The sequence below is a fragment of the Cydia fagiglandana genome, chromosome 11, assembly GCF_963556715.1.
Source record: "Cydia fagiglandana chromosome 11, ilCydFagi1.1, whole genome shotgun sequence".
Lineage (NCBI taxonomy): Eukaryota > Metazoa > Arthropoda > Insecta > Lepidoptera > Tortricidae > Cydia > Cydia fagiglandana.
In genome coordinates this window covers 12,775,583-12,796,310 of record NC_085942.1, presented here as the reverse complement: position 1 = coordinate 12,796,310, position 20,728 = coordinate 12,775,583, and the positions used below count along the sequence as shown (strand labels likewise).

The 20,728-nt window shown below is 37.4% G+C and overlaps 1 protein-coding gene and 1 long non-coding RNA gene across 4 annotated transcripts in view; one reads left to right on the top strand and one right to left on the bottom strand.

Moving 5' to 3' along the window:
* The window catches only part of LOC134669026 (zinc finger homeobox protein 4), a 152,887-nt gene that overhangs the window by 27,661 nt on the left and 104,498 nt on the right, over positions 1-20,728 (bottom strand). The gene's annotated exons all lie outside the window — the stretch shown is intronic.
* Positions 5,935-14,715, top strand: LOC134669050 (uncharacterized). The gene is made up of 3 exons (XR_010098847.1): positions 5,935-7,674; positions 10,647-10,797; positions 14,578-14,715. It is a non-coding gene; the product is annotated as an uncharacterized LOC134669050 (long non-coding RNA).

The following is a 20,728-nucleotide window of genomic DNA, read 5'->3' as shown; positions in this document are numbered from 1 at the left end:
TAGTGCCTTAGGATTTAAGGAAGAGATTAAGGAATGAAATTCTTTAGTTTTTAAAACAAGGTAATAATAATTGTACAAAAGATTAGCAAGCTGTTATAATCTTCTATTACTTATTACTCAACCTTAAATCTTATCATAGTTACGTAAGGTCGTTTTTCACTCGTACTTATTGTTTAAAAGAATTTACGTCACAGGTTTAAAATAAAAGAAGCTAAGGCGTTTGTTAAGGGATTATATCCCTTGAGATACGGGACTGCACCGCAATTGTACCAAGACAATGCGTATGAGTTCAGGTAGCTGTTCCTATTTACAAAATTTACAATCTTAACTATACATCTCAATATACAAAAAATCTTCAAATATAGCTCTTATAGTATAGAGTTTAAGAATGATATGAAACTCGGCAAATGGAAAGTGACTAAACGAGAACGTAGGTTCCGCGAAACTAATGTGACTGCACATTGTTATTCTTAAGTTACAAAAATGTTAAGTTCTGTATTGTTAGCAGTGATGCTTGGCCAAGATAAATTAAATTTGTACCGATTTGAACACAAATGGCTTTCGTTTGTATAATACATTAGAATGAAACTGGCAGTTCAAACTGATCTGGTAAAGAAAATTTAAATTCAACGTGATTGTCAGTTTTTGTCAAAAGACACTATCTGTTAAAATTAGAGATGCCACGAATATTCGACAACTATTCGGTATTCGGCCTATTCGGTCACTTTGCCGAATATTCGGTATTCAGCCGAACGTTGCCTACTATTCGGCCGAATACCGAATACCTGCTGCACCTACCTAATAAAAAGAAAAATTACCTACACAAAAAAATAACCAAAAGCTACATATATTTAATATTTAAAATGTATTCTTGGAAAGTAGCTAAATACGAACATACGTAGGCACGTTTTTGAGCATTTGTCGATTACAAAATATTTTATTTTTATCATGGGCCTGATTTGCTTGTCTTACCTACATTCATTAATTCTGTTGAACATAAAAAAATAAATCTTAGCAAACGTTGCGTTGTGCTTTGTTGCCGAACAGTTTTCATAATAATTGTGATTTAAAATGTTCGCATGTCATGCCGAATATTCGGTCGCCTAATATTCGGTATTCCGCCAAGAGAGGGGCATCTCTAGTTAAAATACATATGTAATATCTGTAGTTCTACAAACAAGATCTTCGATAATGGTCTGGTTTAGTTTGACACTGATATAAAATCCTCAAACACACGTGAACTCATAAGGTAAGATCAATAATAATCGTCCATCTTCAAATTGCGTGACCATATTTGGACTAGATAACGTGCTCAGATGTTAGTTTTACATATCTCCATCACGGACAGACAAACAAATAAGCCATATAAATTATAACCAATATCGATCCTATCTCAGAGCAGGGTAAAAATGGAAACAAACGTATTGGAGTGACTTCGGCAAACCGAGATAAAATAAATATTTTAGGGTGGGCCGCCCTAAACAAACACATTCAGGATTTGCCGGCCGATATTCGAGTAGTTTCAATTTAATACGCCGAATTTTTCATCACGTCTCCTGTCTCTCAAAAATAGGTCTTACGCTTTGTTGTTAAGGTGGATAGTCTCTTGGATGTTATGATGGAGATGGATAGTCCGCTATCTTGGATGATATTTGTTTATGATTTTTTTTCCCGGCGTCTTCTATGCAATCTCGGTCGTTCATATTGCTCGGTAATAAAAAAGTATAAGGAAGAACAGTATGGTAGGTAAGGTAGGTAATTAATGAAGAAAACTTAAAGTTTCATAATAATTTATCACTGTCAAGATAACCACGTAAAGGTAATAAGTATTGAATGTCAACAGTCAATAGCGGAAATAAGTAATGTCTGTTAATCTTGTCTCCTGTTTGTTCAGGTGTTTCGCACGGTACTGTTCTGACGTGCAAAAACTTAACCGTCTAAAGATAAGTTAAGTAAATTAAGTCGAAGTATTTGTTATTTTCTACTTCAGCTAACAATATTTATATGATTCCGCTTAGCTATGGAAATTAAAGGCATTATATAAATACATGATAACAAATATATTAAAGGAATTAAATACATAAAACTTCAATTTAAAGGTCGGTAGAGCAGGAGCAAGGCTCTTCCTTTCTGACTGTGCCTGAGCGAAGCAATACAAATACCAGAATTCTTGCCCTATTCTAAGAAATTTATATTTGCCTTAAGAAATGTATCTATATGCCGGTCTTCTCCATATTGAGCTTAATTAAAATTTTAGTTGAACGTTATCAATGTTCATAATCGTCATCACAAACATAACCAGGCTCATTATTATACACAAAAAGTTTCATCTTTTCAGGTTTTAGTTTGTTCATCGTCTAACTTGACCTCGTGATGACACTGATTACCTACTTACCTATTGTCCTATCGTCAATGTGGCTAATTCCGTCGTAGAGACTATTCCGTCCATGAGTGTACATTTCTTTGATTTTCAATCGTAGGAAAAAAAACATTTGCTTATTGCTGAAACTAAAAGCAATCGCTGCTTTCTTGACGACATTATCAATGTTGTTCGTTGTTCGAGAAAAACGCTAGTGGGCGGAATAAATAGACCCTATGACGGAATTAGCCGTTTGACCTTATATAAATTTTGCACATTCCACTTACAACAAGCCCTTCAGTGGGAAAATTAGTCGAAAAGGGTCCTGAAGGCCGATTCTGATTTAACATTTTGTTCACGTTTGCATCTTGTTACGAAACGAGCATGGTCACTAACCGCAACTGAGAGATTCGCTTAAAGCCATTTTCGATTAAGCATGCCAAATTGTTGAGTATACTGCAAAACGTAATTCAAGATCAAAAAAAGTAAGACAATGTTGCCACTGCAATAATTTGTTTGTAAAATAGTAAATTCCTTTGGATAAATAATCATGCTAAGATAATTTATTTATTAATAATTTTACTCTTACGATTTAAAAAAGTACTTTTATTTAATTATTTTTTTTACATAAATACAAGACGCGCTAGTAAAAAAGTGGCAACTTTTCTTACTTTTTTTGGTCTTGAATTACGTTTTGCAGTTTAGAGTCAAACGCTTGCCTGCTTGGTTACCAGTAGGATTACAGTCAAGCTATGTCATTCTAGCCACGTGTGCGTGTGTGTTGATCGCCCAGGCAATCCAGTATAAGCGATACACCGATTAAACTTGTTAGGCATTTCTACAACGCAAGCCATAATGGCCAATTTGAACTTCTATTTTGATGTCAAAATTATTTTTTCATGCGTCTTCCTCGCGCCAATTGTACCTACATGTACGAGCAAATACGAGCGAAACACACGCGCGAACGACAACTAAATGACATCATTTTGATATCGTAATGTAAGTTCGAAATGTTCGAATTAGGTTCCATAGATCGCCATTCTCCGCGCCTTATAATTAATACTGTAAGCTTCATTCAAGTCCCGGGGCGGTGCGACGCGTTATCGCGCCTTTATCGCCCGCGTGCAATATTTCTTCATTAAAGACGTGCCACAGAGAGTACACGGCCGGTGCAGTATTGTAAACGAGCGTATTGACTTTTTTATTTTTATGCAAAGGGAGACTTACGCCTTAATTCTAATGCCAAGAAAAAAATGTCTAGACAATTTTTTTGGTACAAAATCGGGGTTTGTTTAATCTTTCCTTGCCTAAAATTGTGATTTAATAGGACATATATACCGGGTGTGGACTGTAATACGAGCAAATAATTAAAAGATAGATTGTACTCCTCAAACGGTGACACTTTTGTTCAACAACTTTCAAAAATTATGAAGTATTTAGACTTCCTATTTTTCATACAAAATAAATATTATGTATCTTCAATGGACGCCATCGCCACGCCATATCATTGTGATTGACGTTGCTTGTCATGCCTTAAACATAACAAAATTCGCAATACATTGCGTCTTAGAATAAACTTTAAAGCGTATTAAAAATCAAACCACAAGTTATTTTTAAAAGTCGCTGAACAAATGTTGATCAGTATGAGGAGTACAGCCTACAATTAAATTTTTTGCTCATATTACAGGCCACACCCGGTATATGTCCCTAGTTATAATGTTAAATAAATGTTTCGCCTTGTGGTAGTAGCAAAATGTAGAAAAGTACATTATTGACATCAACTGTACCTAAATTATTAGTACAGAAAAAAAACCAAAATATCTAAACACGCTCAAATTTAAGAACACCGACAAATAAACAAAGTAAACGAGAGGCTCTCGGGACTATTTATCACTCGCATGACAACTCGAACGATTATAATTTTAAGTAAACTATTATGTTTCACAATTAATGAAGGTTTCTCTGAAGGGAACCCGATCGGGATTCGGATAGTCATTACTCTTTGTGCGACACTTGCCCAGGTGCGTTGATTTTTTGGGGTTCTGTAGGTACACGAACATTTTGTAATCTTTCGCTGTTTGGATACAAGTTAAGGAAAACGCGAAACAGTGGCTTCAAATACTTTTGGGCCACCCTGTACTTAAAACAAAGAAATATGAATGATGATGATGATTATATGAATTATATGAATGAAATATGAATGATTTAGAACAAAACCCGAATTTTACGACTTTCAAGGAAATATGAGTACAAGTGGTGATTAAAACAAGTAATATGTATACGGAGGCATTTAAAAACTGAAGCTACGTGACTGTACTTTTCTCCACCTACTACTATTTATTAACGTACTTATTCTTTATACCAAAAGCAAATTAAAAATTCGGCATGCGTCAAATCAACTCTACCACAAAACGTAGCAAAGCATCTTCGCTTCCTTTCATTAAATAATATTATATATTATGGACAAGGATGGCGCTTTCTGAGATAGCATGTGAGTAAAAAGGACGCTTGCCCTAGCGTTGATTGATAACTGTGACATAAAGGTGGCAGATGAAAAATAATAATTATTTCACCCATTGTTAAAGGTGTATGAACTTGATTAGGGTTGCCACCGTTGCCGTAATTTTACTTTATAATAAAACAGATACGATAGTGGAAGTAATATACTGTGATTCTGGAGACATCAGGATTAAATCATAAAATACAGGTAATTCATTTGCAGTTTCCATGGTTATCAATGGAAGCCAAACACAACAAACAAGAACCCTTTATATTTTGAATTTTTGGCTTGGGCCCCTTAGCCCTCTTCTTAAATCCGCTACTGCCTGAAGTCATGAAGTTTTTGTTTATTACAGCCATTTAGGCATTTCAAGGGTTGAAAAACACACTGTTTAGTTATATTATATTTGTATCTAAAGAGAAAACAAACTAAGCCAATATAATTTACTCACTTAACTATTAGAATCGTTCGGAAACTCGAGTACAAAAATAATTAATTTGAAACATAAATTCAAAACAGCTAATTAGATTGACAACCCTACATCAGTCAGCCGGCTGCGCAGTTCGCATTTAGTCAGGACTAGACAATACACTGCGAAGCGCGCGCGCAGGTAGACGTACCTTCCTAAAACAACACCGCCTTTTACCGCTGCTCAAACACTTACACCGATCAAAACCACCCTTTTGCTCTTCAAATTAAGGGTTACAGGCTCGCAGAGCTGCGCGATCCGGAATGCATTAGTTAATATTGTCCAGGTGTACTTATATATTTTTTTAGTTTTCATTAGCTAAGTTCGCGCTTTATGGATCACGATCGACGGTTAGACGGACGTGTCTCATTGTTTCGTCAAATACATGAGAATTTTGTCAATAAAAGCTGGGTGGTTTGATTTTTTTCGGTTTTACGCCGAGTTTTTGAGTTTGTGTAATTTATTTTAGCCTTGTTTATTCAGGGTATTTGTGTGTGTATGTTTGAATGGCGAGGTAAGCGTAGATACGTCGAGGGACTTCTAAGATTTTAATAATTCAGCTAATCGCCGCTTGCTATTATTAACCTTAAAAGCAATTCAATTTTATTACAAGCTTTTATTTACTTTCACCTGACCGTTGTCTGTGTCTAATCAAATCTTGCAAGTTAAATCTGATCCACTTCCCGGTTTCCGATTGAGCTGAAATTTTGCATACATACGTAAGTCGGGTGACAATGCAATATTATGATGTCATCGAGCTGATCTGATGATGGAGACTGGAGGTGGCCTTCGGAACTCTATGATAAAACAACGAAACCTAATTGTGTTTGGGGTTTTTAGAATTGTCTCGATGAGTATTAGTTGCCTGTGGAAAGAAAAGTACAGTCAGCGATAAAAGCTTGTACCAAAAATTAAATTTTCCCAAATACTTATTACGTACATATTTGCTCATACAATAATGACTACCTACGTTGAAGTAATACTAATACATTGTTTGAATGTTTGTTCATCGTGCAGTAGTTTAATAGGGCCGCACCGACCACAAAGCCTAATAACAGATCATCACACAAACATGTGTAAACTACGCATTAACTAACCTTCTAACACGGTAATGCCACATCACAAGTAATACATGCTTGTTGCCTTAAATAACTATTAGGTATATACCGCACATTCGATGTCACCGTGTGTTGAATACAGGTTGTTAACGGTTTCACTACAACGTTTAACAGTTTATAATTCCAGTAAAATAGGCACGAAGAAAGTGATACCAGCCGTCTAGAATTTATGCAGGCCGGGAACAATAATTACATTAGTACTGCGGTTACAAAAGCGATGCACATTAGCGAAATGTGAGTTTACCTGCTCATTGCGATGTGGACGATCACTTTGTCGGCATCGACAAAGCCCAGCTGCCGTTCCGCCTTGTTTAACAGACTCTCGTTAATTATCCCTTCGACTAACCAAAATCTATAACGTTTTTATCCTTTGTATTAAGAACGCTCTTTGAAAACCACGCGCTGGAAGCGGAATAGTTAAATCACGCGGACGCTTGAGATCATATAAATTATCAGATGTAAAGATAATGAAGCATCGCAGCTATCCGAGGAATTCCCGTCTCCTCGTTCATTACAAAAGAGCTAACAATGAGCTATGGCACGTTCGTTACGGTCATTATTTGCTAAGCTTAATTACCTGGCCTATTCAACGCTATCTACAGAACCGATCGATATGAAATAAATCAATTTAATCTAATTAAAAGCATTACATGTTTTTTGTTCGATAACGAAACAAGACGAGGTATTAGGAGATGGAGTCGTGGAGATTAGGAGGTGAGGTTGGAGCAGCGGGTCACCGATCATATCTCGACAGTACCTACGTCAAGCCGTCCATCCGCTGTCGAGGCTCTCTATAAATTATTTATCCAATCTAATTTAATTTACATCTCCCCTGACCTTTCGGTGTTGCATCGGCTCTAGAAAAATACCTCTTAGAATCCACGTGACTCATGCAAGTTTCATGGCACTTATTGTATTACGGGAGGAATCGCATTAGGCGGAGTGCGGCGGAATGTTTCGGGAACGCGGGGAATCAGATGCGTGCGGCGACGACATGAATTTTAAATGTTCTGGTTGATTCCGATTTGAATTATGTGCATGGCGCCGATGAAAACTCTAGAAGTGCATCTATTCAGGTGTTGTTTGGTGCATCGGCCGCCTGGCCGGGCCAGGAGGCCGGGCTGGCGCGTCTCGCCACGCAGTCTACGGCGGAAGTTTACGACCGAACGCCAGCCACTTTTATTGGCTACCTCACATCGAAGCCTCCTCGCAGCCTCCCATTCACTCCGTAAGAAATATACTTTTTTATTGCTCTGTCACTTGGGTAATTTATTGACAATGAACACACGTGCATTTCTATTAATATTTTATGTCGTAAGAGTTTTTATACTGCCTCGTCCGCTCGTCCGAGGCCATTGTTGTACCTGGCCGGACAGTTTGTTTTATGTCCACTCTAGGGGCCCGTTTAATTGTTGTTATTGGAATTAATTGTGAGAGGTCGCTCGGTGTGCTTGCCTTTTTAACTGTTTGATGTATGGGTTAGTTCTGGGGGGTATGAAAGCATTTGCATTGCTGTTTACATACTTTAAGGCTACGCCAGCAGGACAAATTGTTGTAGTTAGACATATTTAAATAAAGCTTTCTATAATTCATTTTCCTTTCACTTTCCATCATTGAGTCAATTACACCATACTTAGCTGAGATTTTCAACAGATGCATTGATGCTGGAATTTTTCCAGATATTATGAAACATAGCAAAATTATCCCTCTGTTTAAATCAGGAACGAGAACAGATCCCACGAACTTTAGACCGATTTCAATACTACCGGCATTAAGCAAAGTGTTCGAGAAACTTATTCTGAATCAACTATTGTCACATTTCAACAGAAACAAACTGCTTGACAGCAATCAATTTGGTTTCACCAAAGGTCGATCAACTACTGACGCCGGTGCGGTACTTCTAAAACACATCTTTGATGCTTGGGAAAAAGCTCAAGATGCTGTTGGAATTTTCTGTGATCTGTCAAAGGCATTTGATTGCGTTGATCACGAAAATTTAAAGAGAAAATTAAGCCGCTATGGGATAAAAGCTAGTGCCCTTGACCTGGTCTCATCGTACCTTTCGGATAGAACTCAGCGAGTAGTTATTAATGGAACTCAATCGGCGGGGTCCCCGGTAGCCCTCGGAGTGCCTCAAGGTTCAATTCTTGGTCCCTTCCTGTTCTTGGTATACATTAATGACTTACCAAAAGTTGTGCAAGATAGACATGATATAGTGTTATTTGCAGATGACACTTCCCTTATATTTAAAGTGGACAGAAAGGAAAATAGCTTCGAGAGCATTAATGACGCGCTATCTACCATTGTAAACTGGTTTACGGCAAACAATTTGCTTTTGAACGCCAAGAAAACCAAATGCATCAAGTTTACGCTACCTAACGTCAAGCAGGTAAATAACAGCAAGATTAAAATAAAAGGTGATACGCTGGAATTTGAGGACCGAACTGTTTTCCTGGGAGTCACTCTAGACTCCAAACTGCAATGGCATGCACATATAGGCACTCTAGCCGGAAAACTTAGTTCAGCAGCCTATGCAGTGAGGAGAATCAAACAGCTGACAAACGTAGAGACGGCCAGGCTGGTATACTTTAGTTACTTCCATAGTGTTATGTCTTATGGAATTCTGTTGTGGGGAAAAGCGGCAGATATTCAGACAATATTTGTGCTGCAAAAACGAGCTGTACGTTCCATCTATGGACTGGGCGCTCGAGTATCCCTAAGAGAGAAATTCAAAGAAGTTAACATTCTTACCGTTGCATCTCAATACATACTAGAGAATATTATGTATGTTCGGAAAAACATCCACGAATTCAAGGTTAACAGTGATATCCATAACTATAACACTAGAAACAAACATAAACTTGCTGTGCCCGCCCACCGCCTCCCTAAGGTTAGTACGTCTTTCGTCGGGAACTGTACACGTTTTTATAACAAAGTCCCTACTGATGTAGTGAATTTACCACTTCATAAATTTAAGTCGCACATTAAGCACTCCTTGTTACGTAAGGCGTACTACACTGTAAATGATTTTATAAACGATAGAGATGCTTTTAAGCCGGTAGCTTGATTTCATTAGTATAATAAGAATTAAATAAATATTGTTTTTTTTTACATTGTGAATTAAATATGCTAGTGTCCAGTAGAATTGACACATGAGACAATGATGTTCTCGCTTGATTATATTGTTTAATTTAATTTTAGTTTTGGACACTTGGAGACCTTATACATCTCTAAGTACATATTTATTTATTTGATTTTTATTTTTGATTGTACATACTTACCTATATTTTTAATGTTTCTGACACTTAGAGACCTTTACATCTCTAAGTCAACTTAGGCTAGTAATTATGTGAAGCTATATTACTGTCTTTTTATGTAACGTATGAGCACAAAATGCCGTGTCTTACAGCTACATGTTATTACTATTTTAATATTAATATAGGCCGGTAGCTTGAACATGTCATGCTCGCTTAAAAGTCTTTGCTTACGGTGGCGTTGTTGATCGGGTCGCCACTTTCCCGAATGAAGGTTGAGGGAGGCGATGGCTGAGATACGCGTCATACTCGTGAACGGGTGCTGTTTGTGGAGACTGGTCTGTTAAGCTAACACGAGCTATTAGCTATATATACTATACTTAGTAACTTTTATTAATTAATTACAGTGAGACGCCTCATTCTGTTCTCGTATGTTTCTTTTCTTTTAATGAATGTATTAATTATACAGGATATTGACTCTTGGAGACCTTACACATCTCTAAGGATAACTTGATAAACTATATAATCTTATAGTTCTGACACCTAGAGACATTTACACCTCTAAATATTATAGATTTTTTTTGTGTGTGTTTTTTTATCTGTATTTTGTATGTAATTCGACATTAAGAGACCATATACATCTCTTAGTAATTGTAATACGTTAGATTGAATTGTTAGTTTTATTTTATAAAATTGTTGATGTTATTATTTTTGCTTTTATGTAAATTCAATGTTGACGTGTAAAAGTGCCCTTGTGGCCTATTTGCTGAATAAATGTTGATGATGTTGATGATGATGTTGATGATAAAATATTGTTTTTATACTTTTTATAATCAAAGTTATTCGTTTAATCACGTCATACTTCAACTATGCATTTTGCGTTACAGATGGAATTTAGCCCGTTAGCAACAGTTTAGCAGACAATGAGCTCCTTGGTTAATTGCAGGTTTAATCGACCGACTGGTCGACTGACTGGTCGACTGACTGGTCAACAGTGCCATAAACCATCTTCACTGTCGCCGTAAAAGTCTCGTGCGGTTTTTCATCTGCGCTGCGGAATTATACCTATCCGAAATGATGCGGATTCTTCGCCAAGGGTAACCGGTCAAGTTTAAATGCCCACAATTTTATACGATATCAAGATATTAACTCATTATCCACATCTATTTGAGACAACATAGCTATTGACTCTCGTTATGAAAAAACCTATATTTATTGCTCCAGCCATAAACCAGAAAAACTGATGAAGTCATACTGTTCTATCTTTAGAAAGCGCTTAAAACTGAGCTTTAGAAAGGCCCATTCACACTGCAAACACTCTGATCCATGCCCCGTCTCATTTCACAAACAAAGTCACGAATACAATTATCAGCAATAACATTTTCTGAAGCGCACGCAACGGGCCCAGTCATAACTCTCGTAAATATCGACAGGCCAAGTATCGGAATACCGCAGAATATGTGCTATATAATTAACAGTTACCCGTTATGGTCACACACACAATTGCACTGAGAACAATAACAATTACTTCACCACCTAATTTTGTGTGAACAAAATGACTTAAAATTAAGTTTATGCCTTTTTGTTTTGTTTGCAGAATGCTGCAACACAACATTGTTTGCTATTTAATGAGGTCATAGTTTTAATTTCATACTTATTAAAAGTTTTGACAATGGAACTCAGAACATAGCTGTTAGTAAGGGTGGTGTATTCCACCTATCCAATTTCGCTGTCCAGTGTGTATTGCGTCTCACATTTTGCTTTAATGAGAGAGTGAGACGCACTGACATTGGACAGATATTGGACAGGTGGAATATCAATACAATACTATATGGAATAGCAATAATTAATAAAATATTGCAGTTAAGTTTTGTTTCGTTATACCTAATTCCAATTTAGCATAACTACTGGCTAGCCAACATTTAGGATTAGAAGTAATGAATTAGTAGTTAAGATGCAAAATCCCACATGTCATCTCTAAAACTAAGTAGGTAGGTACTTACAAATATGACAGTGTCATGTGAGTCGGCAGATACGTACCTGTAAAGAAAAAAAATGCCTTATTAATTTAAATATAAAATTGTAACATATGGCTGTAGGGTAGATACATACTTATAAGGTGTGTACAGTCAGCAGCAGAAGTTGCTAAGCGGGCGAGATGTTGAAAATTACCTTGATACGCTTTTAGGGCCCTTACGCACCAGCGGTTAACCGCGGGGGCGGCTGGCCGCGCGGCCAGCCGCTTTTCCAGTTTAATATGCGACTGCTTGTGATCATACGCACTTAACCGCCACAAAATGCGTTGTAATAGTTCCGCGTACCCACCTGTTATGGTGCTCAATGACACAAAAGCAGATAATCGCAGAGATATTTGTAACTTATTTGCTAATCATTTTTCATCAGTATATGAAAAACACGGAAACGATCCAAGTAGAAAAATACTGACTACCGGTAATGAAATGGCAGACATAATACTCTCGCAGGATGAAGTTGAAGGCCGTTTAAAAAAACTTGATATTTCAAAAGGTACTGGTCCCGATAATATACCGCCTTTATTTCTTAAAAATTGCGCAAAGCCACTTTCTGAGCCCCTCACCATCTTGTACAACTGGTCTCTCAGAACAGGAGTATTTCCGGATAAATGGAAAGAAGCTCGAATAGTTCCTATATTCAAAAGCGGGAAACGCAATTTAGTCTGTAACTACCGACCTATATCTATCCTGTCCACAGTTGCCAAGGTTTTCGAACAGGTAGTGTACCCATATATCTTTAGCCATGTGCAAAATTATATATCACCATTGCAACACGGGTTTATGCCGCAGAGGTCAACTAACACAAACCTATGCAATTTTATCGAGGACCTTATTCAAGCGGTTGACAAGGGATGCCAAGTCGATGCAGTCTATACGGATTTTTCGAAGGCATTCGACAAGGTTAATCACCAGATACTTTTAGATAAGCTGCATCGATTTGGGATATGTCAATCATTGTATGACTGGTGTCGGTCTTACCTGAAGGATAGGCCATCGACTGTGGTTATTGAGGGCGCGCAGTCTCGTGAGTTCGTAGCATTTTCAGGAGTACCCCAAGGATCGAACTTGGGCCCTCTGTTTTTCAACATTTTCATCAACGATGTAACATCCATATTTAAATTTTCTAATGTGTACTTGTTTGCCGATGATTTAAAACTCACGAGAATCATTAGAGACCCCGCCGATGCTGAAAAATTGCAGAGCGATGTAACGTCCTTGGTGGAGTGGTGTGCCTTCAATAGAATGCATTTAAATCCCACAAAATGTTACCATATTAAATTCCATAGGAAGCGGAACGAGTTACAAACAAAATACAAAATCATGAACCAACATGTGCAGGAAGTGACTGAGATCAGGGATCTCGGCGTTACTGTGGACAGCAAACTGCGGTTTCATAAACATATTAACACCATGATTGACGCTGCATTCAGGGCGCTGGGCTTTGTACTCAGGGCTGGGAAAGAATTTAAGAAAAACTCTACTCTGATAAAGCTATTTAACTCATTCGTCAGAAGTAAGCTTGAATATGGCAGTATTATCTGGACGCCTACTTACAAAATCCATGTCAACCGAATCGAACGCGTGCAGAAAAGATTTACCAAACACCTGGCTTACCGAAACAGAATACCGAAACTAACGTCATATAAAGAAAGACTTAGGCGCTTCCATATGAAATCACTAGAATGTAGGAGAGAAATGCTGGACATGACGTTCCTATACAAAATAATCAACAGCCAAGTAGACTGCCCCAGCCTACTAAGTATGTTCGCGCTTAAAGTACCAACCCGCACTCCACGCTACCCCTGCCCTCTGTTTAGCATGCGTTTTTGTCGCACTAAACTTGGTTCCCACTCACCGGTGCCCCGCATGTCGCGCTTGTATAATAAAATTAGCAAGCACAATGCCCAGCTGGATATATACTATGACAGCTTGTATAGTTTTAAAAAGAAACTTACTTCGATTCCCGATTGAAGTGCCTCTTGACATTCCATTTTGTAGATTTTAGGTTTATTGTTTAGTTTTTATGTATTTAGTTATTAGACTTATTAGGCATCATATGTAGTAATTATTAAAATGTTTAGAGTAAGTAATATGCATGCTGTGTTCGCCTGTAATTGGTGGCGCAATCATAATTAAACAGTACGCAAGTGTGTTACTTAGTGCATAAGTTGTTGTTGCCACTGTTGGTGAACCTTAATAATAAAATAAAATAAAATAAAATAAAAATAAAATAACAGTTATTGTCTATTAGCTCGGACCCGATTGCCTAGCCATAAAGTTGCACTATGTTTATTGCACAACCTGCGACCGCTACGGTCGACTATTGTTTTAAAAAGTTCCTGTAACCTTGTATTACTGTAGTGTTTATTTATGCCGAGCGGTCCAGCCGCTTAACGCGGTCGCATCGCGGTTTCATCGCGGCTGGCCACCATGGCAGCCAGCCGCTATATCAACCGCGTCAGGCGGCTGGCCGCTCAAATGAACCGCCTAAGCGGCCAGCCGCTAGTGCGTAAGGGCCCTTATTCTCTTCACAATAAAGTCGCGTCAAGTTCATTTTGAACACCTGACCCGCTTAGCAACTACTGCTGCTGACTGTACCATCTAAAAATATGTGAACATACAAATATCACCTAATCAATTTTACAACCAGTGGCCTATAACTTCGCGCACAAACCACAAGGTAATCAAAAATGGAAAAGAATTTGAACTAGTATAGAGATAAAGTTAACTCTCAAAGAGGGTATAATTTAAATACCTCCTATAATATATGGCTAGAAGAAACCACATATTTAGCAATTAATTAGTGATAAACGGACTTGAATTCTAGCTTACTTTTTATTTCAGATTAGAATGGATAAAGTGCCGGTAGGTGTGAAACTACAATTCGCAGGAAAGCCGTAATTAATCTAACCTAACTTCATACGGCAGCAATAAAAGTGACCTGCGCAACACATGTGCGTATTACACAGATTTAAAACAGTAAGCAAAAGCAACGATTAATTTTAAAGAAAAATATTTTATTTTAGCAACTTTAAAGTTTTTGTAGGCATCTAAATAGTGTATGTTATATAACATGCTGTAGGTATAGGTATATAAAACACTAAAAATATTTGCTACTACAAAAATGTTTCGTTTCGTCTTTGTATTATGAAATGTTTATTAAGTAATAAATAATAAATATTGTTTATTTATGTTTTAAATTCGTCTAGTAATATACATACCTATAGTATAAGCTATTATCTTTTAGTATTAGTATACTTAGGTATTTAATTTCAATATCAACTGCCATCCATGGTTCTTTAGTCAAAAATCAAGCCGTTCACAGATCATTGCGATGCACTGTAACGATCTCACATCTCATCTTACAAGGACACGAAAAAGAAAAGATGAGGATGAAAAAGAAAAGTGCTGCCCTTAATGAAATCAAGTACTCATACTTTACACCCACACCTAGCACTGTCACACGCTGAGTGCGTGCACTGTGCGCTGCTCCCGCGCACCGGAGCGCGCGTCGCAGGCGTCGCTCGCGCATTCCTGCGCTTTTTCACCAGATTCCCTCACGCCGTCTCGCTCCTCTAATTGCGCTTAATTTTTCTCCGTGCCTGTTTAAATACGGCCTTGCGTCCGCGCCGTTTAACATTTCTCAACCTGTTTTCTGACTTAGTCCAGTTCACTTTCATATTCGGGATAATTTTGGCACTAGATTCCTAAAACAGTGTATGAAATCTACGAATGTAATTCCTTCTTTACGGACTAAAATAAAACAGTTGTTTAAAAATTCGTTACTTGACTAAAACATTGCCTCATATAATTAAAACACTATTGGCATTTAAAGCTGCTATTACATAACACCTTTGTGTTCAAGTTAAATCAAAGTGAATGCTGGTCTATCTGCAGTTGTTACGTAAAAGGGCAAGGCAATAAAGACAACCTAATCAGTCAACGGGCATTCCCTTGAGCAAACCTCGTTGTGACCGGTCAATTCTGCTAACGACCGCCCATCCGCGCGCTCTCATCAACATAGTAGCAATGAAACCCTAAATCACACCCAATTTAAGCACAACAAGAAAAACCTGTGATTCAGTACGTACAGAGAGCATGGGAACGCTGTAACGAGGCAAACCTATTAAAGAAGCGAAGCGTAGAGAAATATCTCACGATCCTCATTACAAATTATGACCGCATTCCCACTTCAGCCTCTATTAAAGAGCAACAGCTAGGAAATGAGTCGAGGAGCGAGGGGACGCAATTAATATGAGATAATATAAGCAAAAACTAGCTCAGAATAAATGACAAATTGCCCTCGATAAAAAGTGAGTTTAATAAGTGCGAATGCGAGATTCCCGGGCTGATAGCCGGCCGAATGCAAGCTGTTGTCAGTTCTCATAACTATTTATATTGCGGGTGCTGGCTGCTGCAATTTATATTGAAATGACCGCGCTATTTCGCTAAGGAGGTAATTTTAATTTAAATATTTTTGTTGCATGTTTGGTATATTATTGGATATTATCATTCCTGTGCTAGTAACTTTGAATCTTTTGTACCTATATTCTCCACAATTTTAAGCTAGGTATCTTAGAATGACGAATTGCATACAATTAGTCAACATTTTAAAGTTGTATAGAACCCATAAAACATTATTGTATTCTCAATATATGTATAGTTACATTGATCATCAAAATAATTGTTTTTTTATCTGTAATGTCTGAAAATAACATTAATATAATTTTAGTGCTTTAACCTGTAGAACTTGGTGCCAACGTACTTCGCAGCTATAATCTAAATAACTAACTGTATCACATAGCATCGATTATAAAAACGAACATAATAAAAACTAAACAATGATGTCACGAAACTTCATTCCGCACCGCACCGCTGACACGACGTGGCACCTCACAACAACCTTTGTCCTCTTGTTACCTCCAAAACGACCACCCGATAAGAATAGAGACAGGAATCCCACAAGCGCGAGCCGATTAAACTTCTAGGTGAAAATAAAAGAGATTGTTTATAAAGCCGGGGAAGACGACATGAAAATAGACGCCGGTGATGGACCGAGACTTCGCAGCGTTCGGCGGCGCGCGCGCTCCACGCATCGCCTGTCCCGATCCAAATTCGAATTTACTGTCACTGATTTAGAGTTCATTAATTTGAAGACGCCAGTAAAACATGCGACTATAAGAAGATGATTTGGAAGAGTGGGGGCGTGATGCGGGACAGAGAAAGCTAACGGGGAGCAAGGAGGACGAAGCGACGTCGAGGGTCACAAGCGTGATGTCAGGTCAGCCACTTTTGCACCTCACCATAACAACTCGTCTCAAATTATTATGGACGCTTGATAAGTGTTGGTAGATTGCAGCGTCTTGGTACTTTACGATGTTAATTAAGTGTTTACGTTGCTAGGTGCACTAGCGCCGGAACATTGTTGACAGTCGTGGCTAGCGCCGCCCGCGCCGGTCTTTTTTGTTTGTCGACACGTCACTCATCGGCTACTGTGCTTTCACTGGTCTAAAGAGAGCGTTGACATCCAAAAAAAACTACGCAAGTAAATACGAGCACTTCTGTCGATCAAGTGATTTGATTATCACGTGATGAGAAATTATCTACAGAATTGGACTCCATCTTGGCGTCGATAAGATAAAAATACTTTCGACGATCGAAACAACATTATTAAGGTACACATTTTAGATGACCGTAATAAAATAATAAAATATTATTAGTGTAATAATGATTTATAGCAATAAAAACGGTTATGATGTTGGCCAATAAAATTCCCAAATCTCTTTGCGTTTTAAAATAACTCTAGATTAAGGATAAAAGACTTGAAGCTGGCTGAATCTATTACGTCGGTCTCTTAATGCGTCTTAATGTGTATTTTACGATTGGTATACAAGACGAGAGCGGTTTTACAGCAGTTCGAGCGATCTCTATCTGGTGTTATTAAATCCTCAGATGTTCCGAAATACAAAATTATGAATGAGGAATAAATCAACGGGGGCGGTCGTAAACCGCTTTATGTTTTGTTCTGGCGAATACTTGGGCGAATCCGCCGACTAATGTACACCGCACTAAAACATCCGCCAGCCACAATTATGTTCAGCAGATGAGAGCTTACTCACTTTTGTGATGTACTGGTTTTCAACACCCCTATATTTTCTTAATAGCATACCAATTAATTTCCTACGATTTTTTTTATTTATAGTCATTTTATAATCAGTAAAGTACAATCATATTTCTGAAAGGTATGACAGTATACAGTGAACTTTGGTTTATTGTACACATTTACAAAACCAATGCTTTAGTAATGACGACCCCAAGTAACACACAAGCAGGATAATAGAGTAAAATTATCATCTTATTCAAATTAAGATTGCATAAATTTTGTGTATATGCGGTGGAAATTACTAAATTCGGAATAAGAAAATATGTGGGCCTAGTGGGGCCTTTATACCAATAAATGCTGAATAAATTTTGCATAGTATCGGTTTTGCATATTAAAGCTGAATAATACTTATTTCTTACACAGTTACTTAGACATTATTCAGCTTAAAGCATTTGTGGTTACTAAAAGCTGCATAATAGCAGCATTAGCAGCAATTAGCTGTATATATTCTGTGTTGTATGATTTTAAGCAGACAATATTAAGAAAAATGTGATAGTGGCTACTAAATGCTGAAAAGAAGCGTCGGTGAAGACTTTCAACTGTATAAAAGCGGTTGCAGTTTCTGTTTTAACGCTAGTTTTTGAATAAAGGTGGACGCTATTACTGGAAGCTGTAATAAAATCCACATATTATTTGTTATTCAGTAGCTGCATATATGGGTTAATTATGGCTTTTATTGGCATAACGTCTGAATAATAAATACTAAAACAACACTTATACTTAAGTTATAGCGATTTTAGTACACATATACTATATTTTCTTGCTAAAAGCTGCAAAATGAACGCAATGAGAAGCGCTATTCAAACTACTGCTTAGTATCAACAAGTGCGCAGTGGAGAGGGTTCCGTAGCTTTATACACGGTCAACAGTGCTACTTGAGTCTGATTGCTTTGAGCTTGAGCGTGTTTTTATTTTATTTTGAACGCATCAAGAATAAATACGCATATTCTTTAATCCAACCATTATTTAAAAAATCGAGGTTTAGTTTTCTTAACAATTCTCTTCGATTGGTTATTTTACACAAGATGCATAGTCCTTTTAATTAGAGATGCACACGATATCCGGTTACTATCCGGCCTATCCGGCCACTATTTTACTATCCGGTCGGATACCGGATAGTGACCTTCTATTCGGCCGGATACCGGATAGTAACATTGCATGATTTCGGAGTAAACAAATTGGATTTAAGAAACAGACACGGTCATAATCGTACTTGTTTATTATTTTAAAACAATTTAATCATTCCACTGACTTGCACGCGCACTCATTTCGAACCTAGAAATGAGTCCGCGCGAACGTTTACTAGGAAACAGGTCAAACCTGCAGAATGCGCACCTGAAAAACCGAAATGTAGGTATCGTTCCGCCGGCCGAATATCCGGCGGCCGGATACCGGATATTCGGCCAGTGTCCAGGCCGGATATCCGGAATCCGGCCAAACAACTATCCGTTGCATCTCTACTTTTAATGACGTAAAACAATTGCTAGTTACCATCGTAAACACTGTTAACTGACCATTTTCATACCTTATTGCAACGAGATAAAGTTTACCAATGGCCATTTAAGGTTGTTGTTAGTTGGCAAACAATGTGTCAAATGCTAGTTATTCATATTGTTGCATTAAAAAGTTGTAGACTGGACTGGGTATGAGAAAAATAAAATAATCACCCTCATAGCGAAATCGATTCTCCTGTCGATTTTGAACAGACTGTTTTTAGTTTTCAAGTGGGTCTACTCATACCCATCCCACACTGTACTCGTACTCATACCTAAGCAATACTGCCCATATCAAACTATACTTAATTGTACTCATACCCGTGATACCCGCTACTAATATGAATGAATGAATGATATACCCTCACCTTCGCACCTATACCATATTCATATTCATACCATACTCGTAACCATACCACTCATACTATATACATCTTCGTACTCACGTCGTACATCTTTGCGTTACCTTTACCTACTACATATTTGTCGGAACTGATAACGGAAAAAATAACTGTGTAAACTGCCGTGCCCCCAGATTTATCATATAACTTATATATTATATCGCGTTTATAATATTAGTGGGAAGTAGGATTGAATATTGCCCGTGTTACATACCTATAATGTTTTATCATCAAAGTAGTGAGGATCTATGTGGTTTTTACTATTTGTGTATAGAACCCTAATAGGCTTTAAGATTGAGAAAACAATTACTATTATACTGATGTTATTCAAAACTTGTTGTGTTAAGACCATTATTATCTAACATGTTGCTTAGTAACGCGAATAATGTGAATGCTTATTCAGAAATTAGCACAATAATAGCTGTGGCAGCAGCTTATATTCAGCACAGTCGGACGCCATTACGGTTGCTCACTTTCTAACCTCTACAATTATATAGGAATTGAAAATGAACTGAAAAACCCATTTTATTCATTTTTAATACTAGTTTTATCGTAGCATAACTTGTTAAAGTACATTTTCTATCACTAAAACATCTAAACACCGCAGAAAAATTACAAATTTAAATGTGGAGTAGTAAATTTTCTATATTTACTTTTGAAACGGTGCATTATTTACGCGGCGCTTTAAAATTTTAAATAAAATGCATATATATATTAACAGTAAAGTCGCATGCGCAATGAAATTGAAGTTATGTAAACATCAAATAAATATATGGGTGATGTCCTCCTTATTTTGTAAGCTTTCACTGCAGAAACTACACTTTGACACGAGTTCACAAATTAAAATGGAAGACAAATCATTGATTTAACACAAATATCTGAATATATTTTCTGTAAAAATGCACTTTGGAACCGAAAGCTTCATAACGTGTGAATAA